The following is a 10,509-nucleotide window of genomic DNA, read 5'->3' as shown; positions in this document are numbered from 1 at the left end:
AAAATGATGATCTTGTAAAAGAGTTTGAAAAGTGTCATCTGCGAAGACTGAAGAAGACTGAAGAAGGGTGATTTAAATTGCAACAGAATATTCTAAAATTGTATTTTGTTTTATCACAATATCTATATGTTGGTTTTGCAAAGCATACTTTATGCACGTTCAGTGGCACAATGTTATTTTAGTATATACAATGGTTCTGTCGGGTATGTAAGCTGATTACTTCAAAATGCATATCCATCTTTCCCAGATCGTTTCTCAATTAACCATAGGTTACTTTGTACAATCATTAAATGACAACATTCATCAAACAGCAAATCCCATACTAAGGAGAACAGAGTAACAATATATTTTTAATCTCTGAATTAGTTTCATTCATGAATACCTTGTTTATGATACATATAAATCAATCAAAAAAATATCCAACATTACTTTGTAACAAACGGCGCATATAAATAAAGTGTGTGCAATGTGACCTATAGTACACTCATGAGAAGGTGAATTATATACAACAAGTGAGTGAAGTGAAGGGGGAGGGGGGTGTTGTGGTGTTTGCTATAAACACTTTACAGGCCAGTTTCCATATTTAATTGTAATTCATTCAGTACGCCACTTCACTTGGCCTTAGTAACTGAATGTTCTGCACTGGTCCGTTGATAGGAATACCGTCGACGTTTCGACCCTTGGACACCTTGATTCTGGGACTGGGGCGGGTCTTCTTCAGGACTAAGGAGGAAGGGGTGGTGAATTGGCGACTACGGGCCCTTCTTGGATAGGAGCCCAGTGGGTGTTCGGAATAATCACCCCTCAAAATAAGCCATCCGGCTTCTAGAAAGTTCGATTCCTGACGTTTGAAATTGGCCAGTCCCTGTATAATCCTCACCGCTGGGCGTGTATTTAAACACCATGCCGCCCAAAGGTATCCGAGGCACTCCTTATCTAAAGAATCAGCCGCATTGATTCGAGCGATCTGATTTCTCACTAATCGTTTTGAATTGTTGAGCTGCAGTACGAACTGGTTAAGAATCCGTCTGTGCGCCGCACCAATGCTTAGCCGGCAGTTCAGTAATACAATGTTATTTTAGACATGATGCCTGTACAAGGAGCATTTATGCTTGTGAGAAGTTAAACAAAAGTAGATTGATGCAAATAGAATGTATTCACGACTTCACATTAAAATAAATGTTCACTGTCTAACATATTGATTCAAAAGCAATTCTACACGGTTGTTAAAAAATACTATTATACTATTAACATAAACGATTCTTTATTTGTAGTACAAATTATTTTTTTCTTGGTATTCAGCTGCAGTCACATGCAATTGTGGGCACTCCCAGCGAATTAAAAAAATATTGTAATTGGTATATTTACTGTTTTTGAGTGTGCATTCTAGAATTCAAACAGTTTATTGGATACTTTCAGGGAGGGTGTGGTGGGAGTACGAGACACAGACACCCCACCCCTACAACCACTACACTTGAGCAGCATTCAGGAACTGGCAGGGAACTAATTAAGATCGGTAAGGCATGATTTTAAACTATTTTGATAGAGTTTTGCTGCTTTTGCTTTTGCCACGAAGGCCTGATTCACAAAGGTAAACTTACACTTTTGTGTGAGTTTACTATTTATGTTGCTAGTTCCAAACTCCGATTTAATAGTAAGTTTACAACTGCGGGTACCAGGGGTGGAGAACTTAGGGGCATATAATCAAGAAACAGCGTTAACATTATCGCCGCTTGTGAATTCCCATAGAAGCCCATGTTCTGGTGTGAACCTGGGCTTCTATAAGAATTCTCTACGGCGTATTATCAAGTCCATTATCGCTGCTTTAGCGGCAGTTTCCTGCCGATAAAAGCGGCGATAACGTATCGCCCTTTCTTGATAATATGGCCCTATGTCTATAAAAAGGTAGGCCTGCCCTATCTTTTTATGTGCTGAGTCAGGGCCGGCTTTAGGGCAGTGCGACTGGTGCGGCCGCACCGGGCACTGACCTGTGGAGGGTGCACTTACCTCAGGGGGGCGCTGTGTTGAGCAGTAACTTATAATTGGAGAGACAAGGGGCACTTTTGCCTTGTGGTAGTGAGAGAATTAGAGGAGGCGGTCATAAGGTGTGGGGCGCCAAAAAGGATTGTCACACCGGGCGTCACCAGTGCTAATGCCAGCCCTGTGTGGAGCTCTCTCCCCGACTGTGGGATCTCTGCAGTCGTAAACGTACTATTAACTTGGGGTTTGAGTATTTTTTTTTACTAAATTGAATGCAACAGATGCTTTAAAGGGGCTTGTGGTTTACTTTGCTATTTTTATTTTCAAAAATACATTTTTTATTAGAATTAAATGTTTGTGTAGGGCAAACAAAGGAGCATTTGTGTGTAGGAGAGCTCACAGAAGTACATATAATTCTGCCGTTTTGGTTACTAACAACAGTGGGGCTGGAAGAGTCTTAAATGAGGCTTTGTATAAGAATGAGTGGCAGCCTCGGGTGTGGGATGAATATGGGCTATTTTAATATTCTGTTTTCATAACGCCTCGCTACTGGAGCCAAATGCTTTTTTCAGATGTATTTTTGTGTCTGAAGAGAATTTATGTTAATTTACAGAAATGTCTGACCTGAGATTTTCTGATCTGTGAGCACTGAATATGTTCCTCATTAATATTCAAAGCTTACAGGTAAAAATATTTGTGAGTCTGTCTGACTCAGCGGATGTTGTGACAGCACTCAGCTCTGCTCAGGCTGCTCTGCCTCCGGGCCCGATTCACAGAACTAACTTAAGACAAAATCCTAAACTTACTACTTTTGGTATTCACAGAAAGGCATGCAGTAGTAGTAAAGTTAGGATTTTGTCTTAAGTCTGTCTTAAGTCTGTCCTAAGTTTGTATTAAGTCTGTCTTAAGTGTGTCTTAAGTCTGTCTTTAGTCAAACTTAAGACAAAATCCTAACTTTACAACTCCTAAATGCCTTCTGTGTATACTAAAAGTAGTAAGTTTAGGGTTTTGTCTTAAGTTAGTTCTGTGATTTGGGCCCTCCGTCTCTATATCTGTCTCAGAGTGTCTCGTACCGCCCCCTCGTGGATGCTTCATTGGCCGCATCTGTGTTTGCATCTTGTCTCGTGTGTCGCTGTCTCCCTGTCCTGCTCAGCGTGTCTCACGCTGCTCCGTTGCGGATGTTGCTACGGCTCTGTCTGACTTTCTGTCTGGCTTCGTCTGTCTATCCCAGCCTCCGCGGCGTAGGAAGGGGGGTGCGGGCCGCCCTGGGTGTCATCACTGAGGGGGGTGACAAAATGGCAAAAATATGTGTTTTTAATATAAAAAAAATTCACACTTGCAACTGTAGGTATCTTATTTTTCCTACTTTCTTTAATAATTTTAAAGGGTGGGTGACAAGTAATTTTCCGCACCGGGTACCACCTGACCTTGCTGCGCCACTGCCCAGCCTGCCTCAGGCCACTCTACCGTGCAGATGTCGCGCTGGCTCGCTCTCTGTGTCTGGCCTCATATGTCTGTCTCAGCTCTTCATAAGTGGGGGTCAGAGGCCGTCAAGAAGTGAGGCTTCAAAGGTCATTGGTGCTGACCCTACAGCATGTTAAGTTCAGAGGTGTTGTGGAGGGAGGCCTGTACTTCATACTAGCTCAAGTCATAATCAGAAACCACAAACCTGACGCTAATGGTTCAAAAAAGAGAGGCGTGGGGGGCTTCTGAGCAAACTCACACTTAGAACCAAAGCTCACAATGAAACAAGTAAGTGAGTCCTAACCTTCCTAGGAGAGATCTCTTGTCGCTTCCATTCACATAGTTATCCATTCATCCTTTCACCCTTCCAACCACCTACTGACATCCACCATTTCACCCTCACATTCTGTCATCCATTCATTCTTTCATCCAGCCGTTCACAATTCTATCCATCCATTGGCTCTTCCATCCATCTACACATCAACCCAATCCCATCCCCCCACCCACTCACCCATCCATCTATTCACACATCCATCATCTATGCATGTATCCACCTGCACATTTATCGTTTTACTTTCATATCCTCAATGAAGCCTTTCATCCATAAATTGATCTGTTTGTCCACCCATTTATCTATGCATCATCCAACCATCCACTCAGAGTTCTGTTTACTCTTCCATCCTTTCACCCTCCTTTCCATCCTCTTCGATTTGCATTTAATCTGCCATCCTCTCACCCTCACACTATAATCTCAGATTAAGATTTACTAATCCATCCTTTCTTCTACCTATCCATCCTCTCAGATTTCCATTTACTCATCATCCATCCATCCATCCATCGACCCATCCATTCATTCATACATACATACATACGTTCGTACATCCTTCCATTTTCTCTTCCATCCTTTCACTCACTCATCCATCCTCAGATTATAATTTACTCTGTCATAGTTCCTTCTATCCATCCATCTGTCATCCAACCTCTCAGTTTTCCATGTTATTGTCCCATCCTTTCACCCACCTATCCATCCATCCATGCACTGAGATTTCCAGGTACTTTGCTATCTTTTTCCCTACTCACGTACTCATTTTTTCACCCACTCATTCATCCAACCAACCATCCATCCGTTCATCCATCCATCCATCTGTCTGTCCATCCATTCATCCATCCATCCATCCATCCGTCTGTCCGTCCGTCCATCCATCCATCCATCCATCCATCCATCCGTCTGTCCGTCCGTCCATCCATCCACCCTTCCATCCATCCATCCATCCATCCATCCATCCATCCATCCATCCAACCCTCCATCTGTTCATCCATCCATCCTTTTACCCACCTATTTCTTTAACCATCCATCCTTTCACCCACTCATCCATCCTTCTGCATCTTGTCATCCACTCACCCCTCATCCTTTCATGCACCCATCCCTTCAGCAGCTCATTCATCATCCTTTCACTATCTCATCCACTCATCCATCCGTCTCTTCCTTTTCTATCAACTCAACTTCCTTTCTTCATTAAATGTTAATCATGAGCTGGAAGCTGCCAAGTTGCAGCAGATACAAGAGACCCATAAAGAGCCCCACACTCACTATAGCTGCTAAACTTGGGGTTCACGATGCTCCTGATGATAACACATGCAATACGTGTTTTATCAATGCTGATCTCCTACATACCTTTCTGAGGCCTCATTACACAATATGCGCATGTTTATTGTTTGCACCTGGTGACCTCTAAAAAAGTGCACCCGGTGTAAACCTTGAAAGGGCGGCCTATTACGATGAGTGCGCTTTACCCCGGGGCAGCCCTACACTCGCGCTGCCCTGGGGGCAGCACAATCAGGTGAAAACACCGAGCCGCTGCTGGTAGCCGCTCTGTGTTTTCACAGTGGAGGCGGCAACCGGCCTGCACTTTTGAAGCGGATTAGAGATCCCCTTGCAGTGACTGCACCCGCCTGCAAGGGGATGTCTGGAGGTCCATGGGACCCCCTTTCCCCCTGCCAGACGGGCAGCCATCAGAGGGCCCTTTTAGGTGGCACTGTCAGTGCGTATCCTGAGGGCTTCTTTGCCTCTGCGACCGCGTCTGTAATAGGGCAGAGGCACAGAGGCAAAGGGATTCTATGAGGCACGCCCTATGCAAATGAGGTAACGCCCCCTGCAGATATCACTGGCACTTAAAGTGCGCCAGCTCAATCGGTATTACAGAAGGGGCCGCACAAGTGTCTGCGGCCCCTTCTGTAACACCAAAGTGCCCCGGGGGTGTTCAAAGCAGGCGCAAACATCCGTTGCCCCCCGGGGCACTTTCTGTGAAAGGGCCCCTGGTGTCTCATTTACAATCACGGGCTCCTTGAGTTGACTCACAGACATTAAAACATTATCTGTTAAAGATAGTCTGGTTTTAATGCACCTGCTGTCTCTTCCTACCCAGAAGTCACTTACTGTACAATTACAGAGGACCCCTGCCCCAAATGCTGCCCGGACTAACGTCACTGCTTTACCAAGAGAACCAGAGCTAGGAAACATCTCACATGGTTTTTTTCTCACAAAAAGATTAAAGTCAGGGCTGTTACACTGTCTGAGGCCCCATCAACACAGGCTGTGTATGGGCGAAATGAGGCAATGGGAGGGAGGCACTATTTTGCCACTTAGCCCCAAGCCAGGCTCTATTTGCCATAATCCAGAGTCTGTGGGCCAGATTCACAGAACTAACTGATAGGAGTCCTAACTTTACTACTCCTAAACTGAGAAAAACCTAACTTTTAGACTTTCAGTATTCATAGAAGTCATTTAGGAATCCTAAAGTTAGGACTCCTAACTCCTGTGAATACCAAAATGAGTAAGTGCCTTCTGTGAATACCGAAATGAGTAAGTGCCTTCTGTGAATACCGAAATGAGTAAGTGCCTTCTAAGAATACCGAAATGAATAAGTGCCTTCGGTGAATACCAAAATGAGTAAGTGCCTTCTAAGAATACCGAAATGAATAAGTGCCTTCTGTGAATACCAAAATGAGTAAGTGCCTTCTAAGAATACCGAAATGAATAAGTGCCTTCTGTGAATACCAAAATGAGTAAGTGCCTTCTAAGAATACCGAAATGAGTGAGTGCCTTCTGTGAATACCAAAATGGTAGTAAGTTTAGGATTTTGTTTTAAGTAAGTTCTTTGAATCGGGCCCTGTACTTGGCCCCAGAGGTGGTGCTTCTGGGGCGTCCTCCGTGCTGCCCCAATCCCCTGCCATCTCCATGGATCGGCTCCATCTCCAAGCTCTCCTCCTGCTTCACCTGGAAGCCTCTCATTGCATCCCTTAAGACCTGCGGACTGAACACTTCATCTTTCCGTAAAGCAGTTATTTATGTAATAAGCAATCCTAACACTCCTGGATGTGTCCAGGTCATTACAGATACCAATGCCCAGTTGGTTATGTTACAATAAATATAAAGGTTGCACTGCTGCTCCTCTGAGGTCTGAGGGAGCTGCTCACACCACACCCCAAGCCCGAGATCAATCAATCAATCAATCAATCAATCATAACACTTGTATAGCGCACTACTCACCCGGAAGGGTCTCAAGGCGCTTGGGGGAGGGGGTCCGTTACTGCTCGAACAGCCAGGTCTTGAGTTGTCTCCTGAAGGCGAGATGGTCCTGGGTCAGCCGAAGGTGGATGGGGAGGGAGTTCCATGTCTTGGCCGCCAGGAAGGAGAAGGATATGCCTCCGGCGGGTGGCTCTTCGGATGCGTGGCACGGCGGCGAGGGCGAGGCTGGTGGATCGTAGCTGGCGAGTGGGCATGTAGAAGGTCAGGCGGTCGTTGAGGTACTTGGGGCCCAGGTCGTGGAGAGACTTGTGTGCGTGGGTGAGGAACCTGAACGTGATCCTCTTGTTGACGGGGAGCCAGTGCAAGTCCCTCAGGTGGCCGGAGATGTGGCTGCGACGGGGGATGTCCAGGATGAGTCGGGCGGAGGCGTTCTGGATGCGTTGGAGTCTTTTCTGTAGCTTGGCTGTGGTTCCGGCGTAGAGGGTGTTTCCGTAGTCCAGTCGGCTGGTGACGAGAGCCTGGGTGACCATCTTCCTGGTTTCGGTGGGGATCCATCGGAAGATCTTGCGGAGCATGCGAAGGGTGTGAAAGCATGATGAGGAGACGGCGTTGACTTGTCTGGTCATCGAGAGGGAGGAGTCCAGGATGAAGCTCAGGTTGCGTGGGTGGTCTGTTGGCTTGGGAGTGGTGCCCAGGGCGGGGGGCCACCAGAAGTCGTCCCAGGCGGAGGGCGATGATCCCAGGATGAGGACTTCCGTCTTGTCTGAGTTCAGTTTCAGGCGGCTGTTCTTCATCCACTCGGCGACGTCTTTCATCCCTTCGTGTAGGCAGGTTCTGGCGGTGTCGGGGTCTCTGGTGGGGGAGAGGATCAGCTGGGTATCGTCGGCGTAAGAGATGATGTTGAGGTTGTGCTGGCGTGCGATGGCTGCAAGAGGTTTCATGTAGACGTTGAAGAGGGTGGGGCTGAGTGATGATCCTTGCGGAACGCCGCAGATGACTTCGGTGGCCTCGAATCGAAACGGGGGGAGGCGGACTCTCTGTGTTCTTCCAGTGAGGAAAGAGATGATCCACTCCAGTGCCTTCTCTTGGATGCCGATGTTGCTGAGGCGTTGAACTAGGGTGCGGTGGCAGACAGTGTCGAACGCTGCAGAGAGGTCCAGGAGGATGAGTGCCGCTGTTTCCCCGTTGTCGAGCAGGGCTCGGATGTCGTCGGTGGCTGCGATGAGGGCGGTCTTGGAGATGTGCTAATCACACTTTACATTGAGACAGGGTCTTGACTTGAAGCTGCAGCAGTGCTGTTGAAGCTGAAAAGCCTTCACTGCCCGGAAATTCTGCTCTTGTTTCAGCAATCAGGGCTATTTAAAAAAAATCCCTTGCAAAACCTGGTTTGAACTCAGCACCTGTCAGTCACTCTCCTGTTGCTTTAGCCCCTTCCAAGCGGGGCTAATTCCCCCGCGCTGCAGGGGGAGGAGGACCGCGCACGGCGCCGCAGTGTTCGGGACGAGTGCACAGTGGAGCTGTTCTCATGATGAGGTGAGCTTCTCACGACTCCGCCCACTCAATGGAACGCCCCGCACAGGAGGGGAATTAGCCCCGCATGGGCGTTCCGCGGCTGTTATGAGCTTGTCATGAGCGTCGAACGGGTTAAGGGACCATGATGCCTCTGTCCATTACCATGGAACTGCCATCCCAGCCCACTGTAGATCTCATACTATTTAATACAGAGACTTTGGGGCTCATTGTGATTTTGGTGGTGCTGCGCCGGCTCTCCGCCGACACAGCACAGCCAAAGCCTCACAAGAACCGCCTGCCTTATTATGAGTTTAAATCGCGTAAGGTGGATGGTCCGTTGCCTTTCCCATGGCGGTGCCTGGAAAACAGGGACTGCAATGGGAACGGCAAAAAAAGTTCCTGCTATACTTGAACTTTGGGGGAAATCAGACAGGGGGGCACATCTTGTGCCCCCTGAATATATCCCCATGGTAAGTGGGACCATGAAATGGCCGATGGTGCAGGAACTCGTAATATGCTAAGCAGGTCTGGTGCAGTCCAGCTGAGCATTTAACACGTTTGGTGCTCATGACGAGCTGAGCTGGTCATGAGCACGGTGGCCGTATGCTCATGAAGAGCTGAGCTTGTCATAACGGCTCTAACGCTCGCACGCGGGGCTAATTCCCCCGCTGTGCTGAGCATTCGATGAAAATAGGTGTGGCCGTGACGAGCTCAGCACCCGGCCACCGTGGATCTTGACGAGCTGAGCTCGTCACGAGCACCAGGGCGCTGTGCGTGCCCCCCAGCCCCTAGCACAGCGGAGGAATTTCCCCCGCAGCGAAGGGGTTAACATTGTGGCACAGCTCCACCACTGACAGTTCCCTGGCACAGATTATGATCCATGCCTGTACGATGGTGAGAGTCATAATCCGGCAGACGGTGGACCACCACAGCATCTCTGGGGCGAGTGCGGCGGCTGGGAGACGGCCACACTCGTACTCAGGCCCTTTGATCTCTGCGACTTTCAGCAGAGGCCCAAATTCATCGCAATTACCCATTCCAGGGAAACTGACCATGTCACCCAAAGAGCAAAACCCTCAGAAATTATAAAACCACAAGTGACAAGAGTAAAGAAAATTCATAAGTTTCTCAAACCTGCAATAGAAATTACCTATCGAAAAACCTAAAAAGAGCTAACAAAAAGTTTAGAAATATGGGGCAGAAAATGTAAGCCAATCACGATATTAGCTACTGAGCGCCATGCAGCTAGAGCCCCTACATCAAAGACCCTCGCCCACACGTAATCATTCTTAAACAAAGTGGTTGACATGATGAATAGCAATGCAAAGATTTTGTGTTCTTAAAGTTTGAAAATTGATTGTGATGTAAAGAAGCGGTGGTGGTCCCGGACACAGATAAATTAAGCAGTGTTCACTAAGAGCATTAAAGAAAACCATTTGCAATGCAATAGGTCTCACATTCATGAGAGTTTAAGCTATTGGCATTGTAAATGACAAAGCCTTTTATTTATATGTTTGATAATTACCACATAAATAAAAGGATTTGTGATGTACAATGCCAATAGCTCACACTCTTGTAAATGCGAGACCTATTGCAGTGCAATGAAGCGGCCGCCATTGTCCCAGGCTGCTTGGAAGGTGAAAGCGCGCATGGCGAGCTGAATGTTGTCGGAAAGCATATCCTGTCTGCAGTAGCAGAAGCTACTCAAAGAAAATAGTGCTTACAGACTAAGAAAGACTCACTGTGTAACAACCGAAGTAAAAGGGCCAGTCCTCATGAGAGGTTACGAATGAAGACAAGGCGGTACAAAGGAGGGACTAACAAGCCCATTAACGAATCAGAAGCCAGCATTTATGAAGGACAATGACACAATCAAATGACCAACATAGGCGGGGAGGGGTCGGGTCTTCTAATACATACTCCAATACAGCATGGCTCGCCAAGCTGTGCAAGCGCTGCGTAAGCTTAGCCTAAAAACTACTATGCCAATGTAAACATTACTCAGGAGTAGGCACCATAATGCT

At 47.2% G+C, this 10,509-nt stretch overlaps 1 protein-coding gene across 1 annotated transcript in view; it reads left to right on the top strand.

Moving 5' to 3' along the window:
* The first annotated feature begins 1,412 nt into the window (after nucleotides 1-1,412).
* Nucleotides 1,413-10,509, top strand: part of LOC144821702 (solute carrier family 22 member 7-like) — a 178,883-nt gene continuing 169,786 nt past the window's right edge. Inside the window, exon 1 of the mRNA XM_078678919.1 lies at nucleotides 1,413-1,516. The gene's annotated coding sequence lies outside the window, so the exon portion shown is untranslated. The remainder of the gene's footprint in view (nucleotides 1,517-10,509) is intronic.

This window comes from Lissotriton helveticus, chromosome 2_2, assembly GCF_964261635.1.
Source record: "Lissotriton helveticus chromosome 2_2, aLisHel1.1, whole genome shotgun sequence".
Lineage (NCBI taxonomy): Eukaryota > Metazoa > Chordata > Amphibia > Caudata > Salamandridae > Lissotriton > Lissotriton helveticus.
Note: the sequence above shows the minus strand (reverse complement) of the source record. Positions and strands in the feature narration are given on the sequence as shown.